Source organism: Oncorhynchus nerka, unplaced genomic scaffold (genome assembly GCF_034236695.1).
Source record: "Oncorhynchus nerka isolate Pitt River unplaced genomic scaffold, Oner_Uvic_2.0 unplaced_scaffold_894, whole genome shotgun sequence".
Classification (NCBI taxonomy): domain Eukaryota; kingdom Metazoa; phylum Chordata; class Actinopteri; order Salmoniformes; family Salmonidae; genus Oncorhynchus; species Oncorhynchus nerka.
This window is the reverse complement of record NW_027040401.1, coordinates 57,298-71,516: the sequence shown is the minus strand read 5'-3', so window position 1 is coordinate 71,516 and position 14,219 is coordinate 57,298. Positions and strand designations below refer to the sequence as shown.

At 39.0% G+C, this 14,219-nt stretch overlaps 28 non-coding genes across 28 annotated transcripts; all 28 read left to right on the top strand.

Annotated features, from left to right (window-relative positions):
• The first annotated feature begins 27 nt into the window (after nucleotides 1-27).
• Nucleotides 28-100, top strand: trnar-ucg (transfer RNA arginine (anticodon UCG)). Its single transcript has one exon. It is a non-coding gene; the product is annotated as a tRNA-Arg (tRNA).
• A 282-nt stretch (nucleotides 101-382) lies between these two features.
• trnaq-uug (transfer RNA glutamine (anticodon UUG)) lies at nucleotides 383-455 on the top strand. Its single transcript has one exon. It is a non-coding gene; the product is annotated as a tRNA-Gln (tRNA).
• Nucleotides 456-1,089: 634 nt separating this feature from the next.
• On the top strand, nucleotides 1,090-1,162 carry trnar-ucg (transfer RNA arginine (anticodon UCG)). Its single transcript has one exon. It is a non-coding gene; the product is annotated as a tRNA-Arg (tRNA).
• Nucleotides 1,163-1,803: 641 nt separating this feature from the next.
• Nucleotides 1,804-1,876, top strand: trnar-ucg (transfer RNA arginine (anticodon UCG)). Its single transcript has one exon. It is a non-coding gene; the product is annotated as a tRNA-Arg (tRNA).
• Nucleotides 1,877-2,160: 284 nt separating this feature from the next.
• Nucleotides 2,161-2,233, top strand: trnar-ucg (transfer RNA arginine (anticodon UCG)). Its single transcript has one exon. It is a non-coding gene; the product is annotated as a tRNA-Arg (tRNA).
• A 639-nt stretch (nucleotides 2,234-2,872) lies between these two features.
• trnar-ucg (transfer RNA arginine (anticodon UCG)) lies at nucleotides 2,873-2,945 on the top strand. The gene has a single exon. It is a non-coding gene; the product is annotated as a tRNA-Arg (tRNA).
• A 640-nt stretch (nucleotides 2,946-3,585) lies between these two features.
• trnar-ucg (transfer RNA arginine (anticodon UCG)) lies at nucleotides 3,586-3,658 on the top strand. The gene has a single exon. It is a non-coding gene; the product is annotated as a tRNA-Arg (tRNA).
• Nucleotides 3,659-4,299: 641 nt separating this feature from the next.
• Nucleotides 4,300-4,372, top strand: trnar-ucg (transfer RNA arginine (anticodon UCG)). The gene has a single exon. It is a non-coding gene; the product is annotated as a tRNA-Arg (tRNA).
• A 640-nt stretch (nucleotides 4,373-5,012) lies between these two features.
• Nucleotides 5,013-5,086, top strand: trnak-uuu (transfer RNA lysine (anticodon UUU)). The gene has a single exon. It is a non-coding gene; the product is annotated as a tRNA-Lys (tRNA).
• A 643-nt stretch (nucleotides 5,087-5,729) lies between these two features.
• Nucleotides 5,730-5,802, top strand: trnar-ucg (transfer RNA arginine (anticodon UCG)). Its single transcript has one exon. It is a non-coding gene; the product is annotated as a tRNA-Arg (tRNA).
• A 284-nt stretch (nucleotides 5,803-6,086) lies between these two features.
• Nucleotides 6,087-6,159, top strand: trnar-ucg (transfer RNA arginine (anticodon UCG)). The gene has a single exon. It is a non-coding gene; the product is annotated as a tRNA-Arg (tRNA).
• A 282-nt stretch (nucleotides 6,160-6,441) lies between these two features.
• Nucleotides 6,442-6,514, top strand: trnar-ucg (transfer RNA arginine (anticodon UCG)). The gene has a single exon. It is a non-coding gene; the product is annotated as a tRNA-Arg (tRNA).
• Nucleotides 6,515-6,799: 285 nt separating this feature from the next.
• Nucleotides 6,800-6,872, top strand: trnar-ucg (transfer RNA arginine (anticodon UCG)). Its single transcript has one exon. It is a non-coding gene; the product is annotated as a tRNA-Arg (tRNA).
• A 284-nt stretch (nucleotides 6,873-7,156) lies between these two features.
• Nucleotides 7,157-7,229, top strand: trnar-ucg (transfer RNA arginine (anticodon UCG)). The gene has a single exon. It is a non-coding gene; the product is annotated as a tRNA-Arg (tRNA).
• A 277-nt stretch (nucleotides 7,230-7,506) lies between these two features.
• Nucleotides 7,507-7,579, top strand: trnar-ucg (transfer RNA arginine (anticodon UCG)). The gene has a single exon. It is a non-coding gene; the product is annotated as a tRNA-Arg (tRNA).
• Nucleotides 7,580-7,863: 284 nt separating this feature from the next.
• trnar-ucg (transfer RNA arginine (anticodon UCG)) lies at nucleotides 7,864-7,936 on the top strand. Its single transcript has one exon. It is a non-coding gene; the product is annotated as a tRNA-Arg (tRNA).
• Nucleotides 7,937-8,220: 284 nt separating this feature from the next.
• On the top strand, nucleotides 8,221-8,293 carry trnar-ucg (transfer RNA arginine (anticodon UCG)). Its single transcript has one exon. It is a non-coding gene; the product is annotated as a tRNA-Arg (tRNA).
• A 642-nt stretch (nucleotides 8,294-8,935) lies between these two features.
• Nucleotides 8,936-9,008, top strand: trnar-ucg (transfer RNA arginine (anticodon UCG)). Its single transcript has one exon. It is a non-coding gene; the product is annotated as a tRNA-Arg (tRNA).
• Nucleotides 9,009-9,648: 640 nt separating this feature from the next.
• On the top strand, nucleotides 9,649-9,721 carry trnar-ucg (transfer RNA arginine (anticodon UCG)). The gene has a single exon. It is a non-coding gene; the product is annotated as a tRNA-Arg (tRNA).
• Nucleotides 9,722-10,008: 287 nt separating this feature from the next.
• On the top strand, nucleotides 10,009-10,081 carry trnar-ucg (transfer RNA arginine (anticodon UCG)). The gene has a single exon. It is a non-coding gene; the product is annotated as a tRNA-Arg (tRNA).
• A 284-nt stretch (nucleotides 10,082-10,365) lies between these two features.
• On the top strand, nucleotides 10,366-10,438 carry trnaq-uug (transfer RNA glutamine (anticodon UUG)). The gene has a single exon. It is a non-coding gene; the product is annotated as a tRNA-Gln (tRNA).
• A 285-nt stretch (nucleotides 10,439-10,723) lies between these two features.
• trnar-ucg (transfer RNA arginine (anticodon UCG)) lies at nucleotides 10,724-10,796 on the top strand. The gene has a single exon. It is a non-coding gene; the product is annotated as a tRNA-Arg (tRNA).
• Nucleotides 10,797-11,440: 644 nt separating this feature from the next.
• On the top strand, nucleotides 11,441-11,513 carry trnar-ucg (transfer RNA arginine (anticodon UCG)). Its single transcript has one exon. It is a non-coding gene; the product is annotated as a tRNA-Arg (tRNA).
• A 284-nt stretch (nucleotides 11,514-11,797) lies between these two features.
• Nucleotides 11,798-11,870, top strand: trnar-ucg (transfer RNA arginine (anticodon UCG)). Its single transcript has one exon. It is a non-coding gene; the product is annotated as a tRNA-Arg (tRNA).
• A 284-nt stretch (nucleotides 11,871-12,154) lies between these two features.
• trnar-ucg (transfer RNA arginine (anticodon UCG)) lies at nucleotides 12,155-12,227 on the top strand. The gene has a single exon. It is a non-coding gene; the product is annotated as a tRNA-Arg (tRNA).
• A 283-nt stretch (nucleotides 12,228-12,510) lies between these two features.
• On the top strand, nucleotides 12,511-12,583 carry trnar-ucg (transfer RNA arginine (anticodon UCG)). Its single transcript has one exon. It is a non-coding gene; the product is annotated as a tRNA-Arg (tRNA).
• Nucleotides 12,584-13,578: 995 nt separating this feature from the next.
• On the top strand, nucleotides 13,579-13,651 carry trnar-ucg (transfer RNA arginine (anticodon UCG)). The gene has a single exon. It is a non-coding gene; the product is annotated as a tRNA-Arg (tRNA).
• Nucleotides 13,652-13,935: 284 nt separating this feature from the next.
• Nucleotides 13,936-14,008, top strand: trnar-ucg (transfer RNA arginine (anticodon UCG)). Its single transcript has one exon. It is a non-coding gene; the product is annotated as a tRNA-Arg (tRNA).
• The last annotated feature ends 211 nt before the right edge of the window (nucleotides 14,009-14,219 follow it).

The window sequence follows — 14,219 nt, the reverse complement described above, 5'->3', positions numbered from 1 at the left end:
TGATGTCAAATAGGGATGTATCACATAGACTGCGTGGCCTAATGGATAAGGCGTCTGACTTCGAATCAGAAGATTGAGGGTTCGAGTCCCTTCGTGGTCGTTTAATTTCATTAGCTCAGCTAATTTGAACATGTTTGCAATTTCCCGAAATAAGGCATTGGTCTTGTTGCTTTGAAAAGCTTGGACATTGTTGTTCAACTTTAATAATCTAAGACTGCAAGGCCTGAATCATTGTGTCTGAATCTGCATCGCAAGATTGAAGGAAAGCGTTACTTCTTACTTGTTAAAATCACTAGCTTTCCTCATTCGGACAGGTTCACAATTTGATGTCTATTGTTGCATAGCAAAGTCTCTATGATGTCAAATAGGGATGTATCATATAGACTGCGTGGCCTAATGGATAAGGCGTCTGACTTTGAATCAGAAGATTGAGGGTTCGAGTACCTTTGTGGTCGTTTAATTTCATTAGCTCAGCTAATTTGAACATGTTTGTAGTTTCCCGAAATAAGGCATTGGTCTTGTTGCTTTGAAAAGCTTGGACATTGTTGTTCAACTTTAATAATCTAAGACTGCAAGGCCTGAGAATCATTGTGTCTGAATCTGCATCGCAAGATTGAAGGAAAGAGTTACTTCTTACTTGTTAAAATCACTAGCTTTCCTCATTCGGACAGGTTCACAATTTGATGTCTATTGTTGCATAGCAAAGTCTCTATGATGTCAAATAGGGATGTATCACATAGACTGCGTGGCCTAATGGATAAGGCGTCTGACTTCGAATCAGAAGATTGAGGGTTCAAGTCCCTTCGTGGTGGTTTAAGTTCATTAGCTCAGCTAATTTGAACATGTTTGCAATTTCCCGGAATAAGGCATTGTTGCTTTGAAAGCTTGGACATTGTTGTTCAACTTTAATAATCTAAGACTGCAAGGCCTGAGAATCATTGTGTCTGAATCTGCATCGCAAGATTGAAGGAAAGAATTACTTCTTACTTGTTAAAATCGCTAGCTTTCCTCATTCGGACAGGTTCACAATTTGATGTCTATTGTTGCATAGCAAAGTCTCTATGATGTCAAATAGGGATGTATCACATAGACTGCGTGGCCTAATGGATAAGGCGTCTGACTTCGAATCAGAAGATTGAGGGTTCGAGTCCCTTCGTGGTCGTTTAATTTCATTAGCTCAGCTAATTTGAACATGTTTGCAATTTCCCGAAATAAGGCATTGGTCTTGTTGCTTTGAAAAGCTTGGACATTGTTGTTCAACTTTAATAATCTAAGACTGCAAGGCCTGAGAATCATTGTGTCTGAATCTGCATCGCAAGATTGAAGGAAAGAGTTACTTCTTACTTGTTAAAATCACTAGCTTTCCTCATTCGGACAGGTTCACAATTTGATGTCTATTGTTGCATAGCAAAGTCTCTATGATGTCAAATAGGGATGTATCACATAGACTGCGTGGCCTAATGGATAAGGCGTCTGACTTCGAATCAGAAGATTGAGGGTTTGAGTCCCTTCGTGGTCGTTTAATTTCATTAGCTCAGCTAATTTGAACATGTTTGCAATTTCCCGAAATAAGGCATTGGTCTTGTTGCTTTGAAAAGCTTGGACATTGTTGTTCAACTTTAATAATCTAAGACTGCAAGGCCTGAGAATCATTGTGTCTGAATCTGCATCGCAAGATTGAAGGAAAGAGTTACTTCTTACTTGTTAAAATCACTAGCTTTCCTCATTCGGACAGGTTCACAATTTGATGTCTATTGTTGCATAGCAAAGTCTCTATGATGTCAAATAGGGATGTATCACATAGACTGCGTGGCCTAATGGATAAGGCGTCTGACTTCGAATCAGAAGATTGAGGGTTCGAGTCCCTTCGTGGTCGTTTAATTTCATTAGCTCAGCTAATTTGAACATGTTTGCAATTTCCCGAAATAAGGCATTGGTCTTGTTGCTTTGAAAAGCTTGGACATTGTTGTTCAACTTTAATAATCTAAGACTGCAAGGCCTGAGAATCATTGTGTCTGAATCTGCATCGCAAGATTGAAGGAAAGAGTTACTTCTTACTTGTTAAAATCACTAGCTTTCCTCATTCGGACAGGTTCACAATTTGATGTCTATTGTTGCATAGCAAAGTCTCTATGATGTCAAATAGGGATGTATCACATAGACTGCGTGGCCTAATGGATAAGGCGTCTGACTTCGAATCAGAAGATTGAGGGTTCGAGTCCCTTCGTGGTCGTTTAATTTCATTAGCTCAGCTAATTTGAACATGTTTGCAATTTCCCGAAATAAGGCATTGTCTTGTTGCTTTGAAAAGCTTGGACATTGTTGTTCAACTTTAATAATCTAAGACTGCAAGGCCTGAGAATCATTGTGTCTGAATCTGCATCGCAAGATTGAAGGAAAGAGTTACTTCTTACTTGTTAAAATCACTAGCTTTCCTCATTCGGACAGGTTCACAATTTGATGTCTATTGTTGCATAGCAAAGTCTCTATGATGTCAAATAGGGATGTATCACATAGACTGCGTGGCCTAATGGATAAGGCGTCTGACTTGAATCAGAAGATTGAGGGTTCGAGTCCCTTCGTGGTCGTTTAATTTCATTAGCTCAGCTAATTTGAACATGTTTGCAATTTCCCGAAATAAGGCATTGGTCTTGTTGCTTTGAAAAGCTTGGACATTGTTGTTCAACTTTAATAATCTAAGACTGCAAGGCCTGAGAATCATTGTGTCTGAATCTGCATCGCAAGATTGAAGGAAAGAGTTACTTCTTACTTGTTAAAATCACTAGCTTTCCTCATTCGGACAGGTTCACAATTTGATGTCTATTGTTGCATAGCAAAGTCTCTATGATGTCAAATAGGGATGTATCACATAGACTGCGTGGCCTAATGGATAAGGCGTCTGACTTCGAATCAGAAGATTGAGGGTTCGAGTCCCTTCGTGGTCGTTTAATTTCATTAGCTCAGCTAATTTGAACATGTTTGCAATTTCCCGAAATAAGGCATTGGTCTTGTTGCTTTGAAAAGCTTGGACATTGTTGTTCAACTTTAATAATCTAAGACTGCAAGGCCTGAGAATCATTGTGTCTGAATCTGCATCGCAAGATTGAAGGAAAGAGTTACTTCTTACTTGTTAAAATCACTAGCTTTCCTCATTCGGACAGGTTCACAATTTGATGTCTATTGTTGCATAGCAAAGTCTCTATGATGTCAAATAGGGATGTATCACATAGACTGCGTGGCCTAATGGATAAGGCGTCTGACTTGAATCAGAAGATTGAGGGTTCGAGTCCCTTCGTGGTCGTTTAATTTCATTAGCTCAGCTAATTTGAACATGTTTGCAATTTCCCGAAATAAGGCATTGGTCTTGTTGCTTTGAAAAGCTTGGACATTGTTGTTCAACTTTAATAATCTAAGACTGCAAGGCCTGAGAATCATTGTGTCTGAATCTGCATCGCAAGATTGAAGGAAAGAGTTACTTCTTACTTGTTAAAATCACTAGCTTTCCTCATTCGGACAGGTTCACAATTTGATGTCTATTGTTGCATAGCAAAGTCTCTATGATGTCAAATAGGGATGTATCACATAGACTGCGTGGCCTAATGGATAAGGCGTCTGACTTCGAATCAGAAGATTGAGGGTTCGAGTCCCTTCGTGGTCGTTTAATTTCATTAGCTCAGCTAATTTGAACATGTTTGCAATTTCCCGAAATAAGGCATTGGTCTTGTTGCTTTGAAAAGCTTGGACATTGTTGTTCAACTTTAATAATCTAAGACTGCAAGGCCTGAGAATCATTGTGTCTGAATCTGCATCGCAAGATTGAAGGAAAGAGTTACTTCTTACTTGTTAAAATCACTAGCTTTCCTCATTCGGACAGGTTCACAATTTGATGTCTATTGTTGCATAGCAAAGTCTCTATGATGTCAAATAGGGATGTATCATATAGACTGCGTGGCCTAATGGATAAGGCGTCTGACTTGAATCAGAAGATTGAGGGTTCGAGTCCCTTTGTGGTCGTTTAATTTCATTAGCTCAGCTAATTTGAACATGTTTGCAAGTTTCCCGAAATAAGGCATTGGTCTTGTTGCTTTGAAAAGCTTGGACATTGTTGTTCAACTTTAATAATCTAAGACTGCAAGGCCTGAGAATCATTGTGTCTGAATCTGCATCGCAAGATTGAAGGAAAGAGTTACTTCTTACTTGTTAAAATCACTAGCTTTCCTCATTCGGACAGGTTCACAATTTGATGTCTATTGTTGCATAGCAAAGTCTCTATGATGTCAAATAGGGATGTATCACATAGACTGCGTGGCCTAATGGATAAGGCGTCTGACTTCGAATCAGAAGATTGAGGGTTCGAGTCCCTTCGTGGTCGTTTAATTTCATTAGCTCAGCTAATTTGAACATGTTTGCAATTTCCCGAAATAAGGCATTGGTCTTGTTGCTTTGAAAAGCTTGGACATTGTTGTTCAACTTTAATAATCTAAGACTGCAAGGCCTGAGAATCATTGTGTCTGAATCTGCATCGCAAGATTGAAGGAAAGAGTTACTTCTTACTTGTTAAAATCACTAGCTTTCCTCATTCGGACAGGTTCACAATTTGATGTCTATTGTTGCATAGCAAAGTCTCTATGATGTCAAATAGGGATGTATCACATAGACTGCGTGGCCTAATGGATAAGGCGTCTGACTTGAATCAGAAGATTGAGGGTTCGAGTCCCTTCGTGGTCGTTTAATTTCATTAGCTCAGCTAATTTGAACATGTTTGCAATTTCCCGAAATAAGGCATTGGTCTTGTTGCTTTGAAAAGCTTGGACATTGTTGTTCAACTTTAATAATCTAAGACTGCAAGGCCTGAGAATCATTGTGTCTGAATCTGCATCGCAAGATTGAAGGAAAGAGTTACTTCTTACTTGTTAAAATCACTAGCTTTCCTCATTCGGACAGGTTCACAATTTGATGTCTATTGTTGCATAGCAAAGTCTCTATGATGTCAAATAGGGATGTATCATATAGACTGCGTGGCCTAATGGATAAGGCGTCTGACTTTTGAATCAGAAGATTGAGGGTTCGAGTCCCTTTGTGGTCGTTTAATTTCATTAGCTCAGCTAATTTGAACATGTTTGCAGTTTCACGAAATAAGGCATTGGTCTTGTTGCTTTGAAAAGCTTGGACATTGTTGTTCAACTTTAATAATCTAAGACTGCAAGGCCTGAGAATCATTGTGTCTGAATCTTCATCGCAAGATTGAAGGAAAGAGTTACTTCTTACTTGTTAAAAATCACTAGCTTTCCTCATTCGGACAGGTTCACAATTTGATGTCTATTGTTGCATAGCAAAGTCTCTATGATGTCAAATAGGGATGTATCACATAGACTGTGTGGCCTAATGGATAAGGCGTCTGACTTCGATTCAGAAGATTGAGGGTTCGAGTCCCTTTGTGGTCGTTTAATTTCATTAGCTCAGCTAATTTGAACATGTTTGCAGTTTCACGAAATAAGGCATTGGTCTTGTTGCTTTGAAAAGCTTGGACATTGTTGTTCAACTTTAATAATCTAAGACTGCAAGGCCTGAGAATCATTGTGTCTGAATCTGCATCGCAAGATTGAAGGAAAGAGTTACTTCTTACTTGTTAAAAATCACTAGCTTTCCTCATTCGGACAGGTTCACAATTTGATGTCTATTGTTGCATAGCAAAGTCTCTATGATGTCAAATAGGGATGTATCACATAGACTGCGTGGCCTAATGGATAAGGCGTCTGACTTCGAATCAGAAGATTGAGGGTTCGAGTCCCTTCGTGGTCGTTTAATTTCATTAGCTCAGCTAATTTGAACATGTTTGCAATTTCCCGAAATAAGGCATTGGTCTTGTTGCTTTGAAAAGCTTGGACATTGTTGTTCAACTTTAATAATCTAAGACTGCAAGGCCTGAGAATCATTGTGTCTGAATCTGCATCGCAAGATTGAAGGAAAGAGTTACTTCTTACTTGTTAAAATCACTAGCTTTCCTCATTCGGACAGGTTCACAATTTGATGTCTATTGTTGCATAGCAAAGTCTCTATGATGTCAAATAGGGATGTATCATATAGACTGCGTGGCCTAATGGATAAGGCGTCTGACTTCGAATCAGAAGATTGAGGGTTCGAGTCCCTTCGTGGTCGTTTAATTTCATTAGCTCAGCTAATTTGAACATGTTTGCAATTTCCCGAAATAAGGCATTGGTCTTGTTGCTTTGAAAAGCTTGGACATTGTTGTTCAACTTTAATAATCTAAGACTGCAAGGCCTGAGAATCATTGTGTGAATCTGCATCGCAAGATTGAAGGAAAGAGTTACTTCTTACTTGTTAAAATCACTAGCTTTCCTCATTCGGACAGGTTCACAATTTGATGTCTATTGTTGCATAGCAAAGTCTCTATGATGTCAAATAGGGATGTATCACATAGACTGCGTGGCCTAATGGATAAGGCGTCTGACTTCGAATCAGAAGATTGAGGGTTCGAGTCCCTTCGTGGTCGTTTAATTTCATTAGCTCAGCTAATTTGAACATGTTTGCAATTTCCCGAAATAAGGCATTGGTCTTGTTGCTTTGAAAAGCTTGGACATTGTTGTTCAACTTTAATAATCTAAGACTGCAAGGCCTGAGAATCATTGTGTCTGAATCTGCATCGCAAGATTGAAGGAAAGAGTTACTTCTTACTTGTTAAAAATCACTAGCTTTCCTCATTCGGACAGGTTCACAATTTGATGTCTATTGTTGCATAGCAAAGTCTCTATGATGTCAAATAGGGATGTATCACATAGACTGCGTGGCCTAATGGATAAGGCGTCTGACTTCGAATCAGAAGATTGAGGGTTCGAGTCCCTTCGTGGTCGTTTAATTTCATTAGCTCAGCTAATTTGAACATGTTTGCAATTTCCCGAAATAAGGCATTGGTCTTGTTGCTTTGAAAAGCTTGGACATTGTTGTTCAACTTTAATAATCTAAGACTGCAAGGCCTGAGAATCATTGTGTCTGAATCTGCATCGCAAGATTGAAGGAAAGAGTTACTTCTTACTTGTTAAAATCACTAGCTTTCCTCATTCGGACAGGTTCACAATTTGATGTCTATTGTTGCATAGCAAAGTCTCTATGATGTCAAATAGGGATGTATCATATAGACTGCGTGGCCTAATGGATAAGGCGTCTGACTTCGAATCAGAAGATTGAGGGTTCGAGTCCCTTCGTGGTCGTTTAATTTCATTAGCTCAGCTAATTTGAACATGTTTCCCGAAATAAGGCATTGGTCTTGTTGCTTTGAAAAGCTTGGACATTGTTGTTCAACTTTAATAATCTAAGACTGCAAGGCCTGAGAATCATTGTGTCTGAATCTGCATCGCAAGATTGAAGGAAAGAGTTACTTCTTACTTGTTAAAATCACTAGCTTTCCTCATTCGGACAGGTTCACAATTTGATGTCTATTGTTGCATAGCAAAGTCTCTATGATGTCAAATAGGGATGTATCACATAGACTGCGTGGCCTAATGGATAAGGCGTCTGACTTCGAATCAGAAGATTGAGGGTTCGAGTCCCTTCGTGGTCGTTTAATTTCATTAGCTCAGCTAATTTGAACATGTTTGCAATTTCCCGAAATAAGGCATTGGTCTTGTTGCTTTGAAAAGCTTGGACATTGTTGTTCAACTTTAATAATCTAAGACTGCAAGGCCTGAGAATCATTGTGTCTGAATCTGCATCGCAAGATTGAAGGAAAGAGTTACTTCTTACTTGTTAAAATCACTAGCTTTCCTCATTCGGACAGGTTCACAATTTGATGTCTATTGTTGCATAGCAAAGTCTCTATGATGTCAAATAGGGATGTATCATATAGACTGCGTGGCCTAATGGATAAGGCGTCTGACTTCGAATCAGAAGATTGAGGGTTCGAGTCCCTTCGTGGTCGTTTAATTTCATTAGCTCAGCTAATTTGAACATGTTTGCAATTTCCCGAAATAAGGCATTGGTCTTGTTGCTTTGAAAAGCTTGGACATTGTTGTTCAACTTTAATAATCTAAGACTGCAAGGCCTGAGAATCATTGTGTCTGAATCTGCATCGCAAGATTGAAGGAAAGAGTTACTTCTTACTTGTTAAAATCACTAGCTTTCCTCATTCGGACAGGTTCACAATTTGATGTCTATTGTTGCATAGCAAAGTCTCTATGATGTCAAATAGGGATGTATCACATAGACTGCGTGGCCTAATGGATAAGGCGTCTGACTTCGAATCAGAAGATTGAGGGTTCGAGTCCCTTCGTGGTCGTTTAATTTCATTAGCTCAGCTAATTTGAACATGTTTGCAATTTCCCGAAATAAGGCATTGGTCTTGTTGCTTTGAAAAGCTTGGACATTGTTGTTCAACTTTAATAATCTAAGACTGCAAGGCCTGAGAATCATTGTGTCTGAATCTGCATCGCAAGATTGAAGGAAAGAGTTACTTCTTACTTGTTAAAAATCACTAGCTTTCCTCATTCGGACAGGTTCACAATTTGATGTCTATTGTTGCATAGCAAAGTCTCTATGATGTCAAATAGGGATGTATCACATAGACTGCGTGGCCTAATGGATAAGGCGTCTGACTTCGAATCAGAAGATTGAGGGTTCAAGTCCCTTTGTGGTGGTTTAATTTCATTAGCTCAGCTAATTTGAACATGTTTGCAATTTCCCGAAATAAGGCATTGGTCTTGTTGCTTTGAAAAGCTTGGACATTGTTGTTCAACTTTAATAATCTAAGACTGCAAGTCCTGAGAATCATTGTGTCTGAATCTGCATCGCAAGATTGAAGGAAAGAGTTACTTCTTACTTGTTAAAATCACTAGCTTTCCTCATTCGGACAGGTTCACAATTTGATGTCTATTGTTGCATAGCAAAGTCTCTATGATGTCAAATAGGGATGTATCACATAGACTGCGTGGCCTAATGGATAAGGCGTCTGACTTCGAATCAGAAGATTGAGGGTTCGAGTCCCTTCGTGGTCGTTTAATTTCATTAGCTCAGCTAATTTGAACATGTTTGCAATTTCCCGAAATAAGGCATTGGTCTTGTTGCTTTGAAAAGCTTGGACATTGTTGTTCAACTTTAATAATCTAAGACTGCAAGGCCTGAGAATCATTGTGTCTGAATCTGCATCGCAAGATTGAAGGAAAGAGTTACTTCTTACTTGTTAAAATCACTAGCTTTCCTCATTCGGACAGGTTCACAATTTGATGTCTATTGTTGCATAGCAAAGTCTCTATGATGTCAAATAGGGATGTATCATATAGACTGCGTGGCCTAATGGATAAGGCGTCTGACTTGAATCAGAAGATTGAGGGTTCGAGTCCCTTCGTGGTCGTTTAATTTCATTAGCTCAGCTAATTTGAACATGTTTGCAGTTTCACGAAATAAGGCATTGGTCTTGTTGCTTTGAAAAGCTTGGACATTGTTGTTCAACTTTAATAATCTAAGACTGCAAGGCCTGAGAATCATTGTGTCTGAATCTGCATCGCAAGATTGAAGGAAAGAGTTACTTCTTACTTGTTAAAATCACTAGCTTTCCTCATTCGGACAGGTTCACAATTTGATGTCTATTGTTGCATAGCAAAGTCTCTATGATGTCAAATAGGGATGTATCATATAGACTGCGTGGCCTAATGGATAAGGCGTCTGACTTCGAATCAGAAGATTGAGGGTTCGAGTCCCTTCGTGGTCGTTTAATTTCATTAGCTCAGCTAATTTGAACATGTTTGCAATTTCCCGAAATAAGGCATTGGTCTTGTTGCTTTGAAAAGCTTGGACATTGTTGTTCAACTTTAATAATAATCTAAGACTGCAAGGCCTGAGAATCATTGTGTCTGAATCTGCATCGCAAGATTGAAGGAAAGAGTTACTTCTTACTTGTTAAAATCACTAGCTTTCCTCATTCGGACAGGTTCACAATTTGATGTCTATTGTTGCATAGCAAAGTCTCTATGATGTCAAATAGGGATGTATCACATAGACTGCGTGGCCTAATGGATAAGGCGTCTGACTTCGAATCAGAAGATTGAGGGTTCGAGTCCCTTCGTGGTCGTTTAATTTCATTAGCTCAGCTAATTTGAACATGTTTGCAATTTCCCGAAATAAGGCATTGGTCTTGTTGCTTTGAAAAGCTTGGACATTGTTGTTCAACTTTAATAATCTAAGACTGCAAGGCCTGAGAATCATTGTGTCTGAATCTGCATCGCAAGATTGAAGGAAAGAGTTACTTCTTACTTGTTAAAATCACTAGCTTTCCTCATTCGGACAGGTTCACAATTTGATGTCTATTGTTGCATAGCAAAGTCTCTATGATGTCAAATAGGGATGTATCATATAGACTGCGTGGCCTAATGGATACGGCGTCTGACTTTGAATCAGAAGATTGAGGGTTCGAGTCCCTTCGTGGTCGTTTAATTTCATTAGCTCAGCTAATTTGAACATGTTTGCAATTTCCCGAAATAAGGCATTGGTCTTGTTGCTTTGAAAAGCTTGGACATTGTTGTTCAACTTTAATAATCTAAGACTGCAAGGCCTGAGAATCATTGTGTCTGAATCTTCATCGCAAGATTGAAGGAAAGAGTTACTTCTTACTTGTTAAAAATCACTAGCTTTCCTCATTCGGACAGGTTCACAATTTGATGTCTATTGTTGCATAGCAAAGTCTCTATGATGTCAAATAGGGATGTATCACATAGACTGCGTGGCCTAATGGATAAGGCGTCTGACTTCGAATCAGAAGATTGAGGGTTCGAGTCCCTTCGTGGTCGTTTAATTTCATTAGCTCAGCTAATTTGAACATGTTTGCAATTTCCCGAAATAAGGCATTGGTCTTGTTGCTTTGAAAAGCTTGGACATTGTTGTTCAACTTTAATAATCTAAGACTGCAAGGCCTGAGAATCATTGTGTCTGAATCTGCATCGCAAGATTGAAGGAAAGAGTTACTTCTTACTTGTTAAAATCACTAGCTTTCCTCATTCGGACAGGTTCACAATTTGATGTCTATTGTTGCATAGCAAAGTCTCTATGATGTCAAATAGGGATGTATCATATAGACTGCGTGGCCTAATGGATAAGGCGTCTGACTTGAATCAGAAGATTGAGGGTTCGAGTCCCTTCGTGGTCGTTTAATTTCATTAGCTCAGCTAATTTGAACATGTTTGCAAGTTTCCCGAAATAAGGCATTGGTCTTGTTGTTGCTTTGAAAAGCTTGGACATTGTTGTTCAACTTTAATAATCTAAGACTGCAAGGCCTGAGAATCATTGTGTCTGAATCTGCATCGCAAGATTGAAGGAAAGAGTTACTTCTTACTTGTTAAAATCACTAGCTTTCCTCATTCGGACAGGTTCACAATTTGATGTCTATTGTTGCATAGCAAAGTCTCTATGATGTCAAATAGGGATGTATCACATAGACTGCGTGGCCTAATGGATAAGGCGTCTGACTTCGAATCAGAAGATTGAGGGTTCGAGTCCCTTCGTGGTCGTTTAATTTCATTAGCTCAGCTAATTTGAACATGTTTGCAATTTCCCGAAATAAGGCATTGGTCTTGTTGCTTTGAAAAGCTTGGACATTGTTGTTCAACTTTAATAATCTAAGACTGCAAGGCCTGAGAATCATTGTGTCTGAATCTGCATCGCAAGATTGAAGGAAAGAGTTACTTCTTACTTGTTAAAATCACTAGCTTTCCTCATTCGGACAGGTTCACAATTTGATGTCTATTGTTGCATAGCAAAGTCTCTATGATGTCAAATAGGGATGTATCACATAGACTGCGTGGCCTAATGGATAAGGCGTCTGACTTCGAATCAGAAGATTGAGGGTTCGAGTCCCTTCGTGGTCGTTTAATTTCATTAGCTCAGCTAATTTGAACATGTTTGCAATTTCCCGAAATAAGGCATTGGTCTTGTTGCTTTGAAAAGCTTGGACATTGTTGTTCAACTTTAATAATCTAAGACTGCAAGGCCTGAGAATCATTGTGTCTGAATCTGCATCGCAAGATTGAAGGAAAGAGTTACTTCTTACTTGTTAAAATCACTAGCTTTCCTCATTCGGACAGGTTCACAATTTGATGTCTATTGTTGCATAGCAAAGTCTCTATGATGTCAAATAGGGATGTATCACATAGACTGCGTGGCCTAATGGATAAGGCGTCTGACTTCGAATCAGAAGATTGAGGGTTCGAGTCCCTTCGTGGTCGTTTAATTTCATTAGCTCAGCTAATTTGAACATGTTTGCAATTTCCGAAATAAGGCATTGGTCTTGTTGCTTTGAAAAGCTTGGACATTGTTGTTCAACTTTAATAATCTAAGACTGCAAGGCCTGAGAATCATTGTGTCTGAATCTGCATCGCAAGATTGAAGGAAAGAGTTACTTCTTACTTGTTAAAATCACTAGCTTTCCTCATTCGGACAGGTTCACAATTTGATGTCTATTGTTGCATAGCAAAGTCTCTATGATGTCAAATAGGGATGTATCACATAGACTGCGTGGCCTAATGGATAAGGCGTCTGACTTCGAATCAGAAGATTGAGGGTTCGAGTCCCTTCGTGGTCGTTTAATTTCATTAGCTCAGCTAATTTGAACATGTTTGCAATTTCCCGAAATAAGGCATTGGTCTTGTTGCTTTGAAAAGCTTGGACATTGTTGTTCAACTTTAATAATCTAAGACTGCAAGGCCTGAGAATCATTGTGTCTGAATCTGCATCGCAAGATTGAAGGAAAGAGTTACTTCTTACTTGTTAAAATCACTAGCTTTCCTCATTCGGACAGGTTCACAATTTGATGTCTATTGTTGCATAGCAAAGTCTCTATGATGTCAAATAGGGATGTATCACATAGACTGCGTGGCCTAATGGATAAGGCGTCTGACTTGAATCAGAAGATTGAGGGTTCGAGTCCCTTCGTGGTCGTTTAATTTCATTAGCTCAGCTAATTTGAACATGTTTGCAATTTCCCGAAATAAGGCATTGGTCTTGTTGCTTTGAAAAGCTTGGACATTGTTGTTCAACTTTAATAATCTAAGACTGCAAGGCCTGAGAATCATTGTGTCTGAATCTGCATCGCAAGATTGAAGGAAAGAGTTACTTCTTACTTGTTAAAATCACTAGCTTTCCTCATTCGGACAGGTTCACAATTTGATGTCTATTGTTGCATAGCAAAGTCTCTATGATGTCAAATAGGGATGTATCACATAGACTGCGTGGCCTAATGGATAAGGCGTCTGACTTGAATCAGAAGATTGAGGGTTCGAGTCCCTTCGTGGTCGTTTAATTTCATTAGCTCAGCTAATTTGAACATGTTTGCAATTTCCGAAATAAGGCATTGGTCTTGTTGCTTTGAAAAGCTTGGACATTGTTGTTCAACTTTAATAATCTAAGACTGCAAGGCCTGAGAATCATTGTGTCTGAATCTGCATCGCAAGATTGAAGGAAAGAGTTACTTCTTACTTGTTAAAATCACTAGCTTTCCTCATTCGGACAGGTTCACAATTTGATGTCTATTGTTGCATAGCAAAGTCTCTATGATGTCAAATAGGGATGTATCACATAGACTGCGTGGCCTAATGGATAAGGCGTCTGACTTCGAATCAGAAGATTGAGGGTTCGAGTCCCTTCGTGGTCGTTTAATTTCATTAGCTCAGCTAATTTGAACATGTTTGCAATTTCCCGAAATAAGGCATTGGTCTTGTTGCTTTGAAAAGCTTGGACATTGTTGTTCAACTTTAATAATCTAAGACTGCAAGGCCTGAGAATCATTGTGTCTGAATCTGCATCGCAAGATTGAAGGAAAGAGTTACTTCTTACTTGTTAAAATCACTAGCTTTCCTCATTCGGACAGGTTCACAATTTGATGTCTATTGTTGCATAGCAAAGTCTCTATGATGTCAAATAGGGATGTATCACATAGACTGCGTGGCCTAATGGATAAGGCGTCTGACTTCGAATCAGAAGATTGAGGGTTCGAGTCCCTTCGTGGTCGTTTAATTTCATTAGCTCAGCTAATTTGAACATGTTTGCAATTTCCCGAAATAAGGCATTGGTCTTGTTGCTTTGAAAAGCTTGGACATTGTTGTTCAACTTTAATAATCTAAGACTGCAAGGCCTGAGAATCATTGTGTCTGAATCTGCATCGCAAGATTGAAGGAAAGAGTTACTTCTTACTTGTTAAAATCACTAGCTTTCCTCATTCG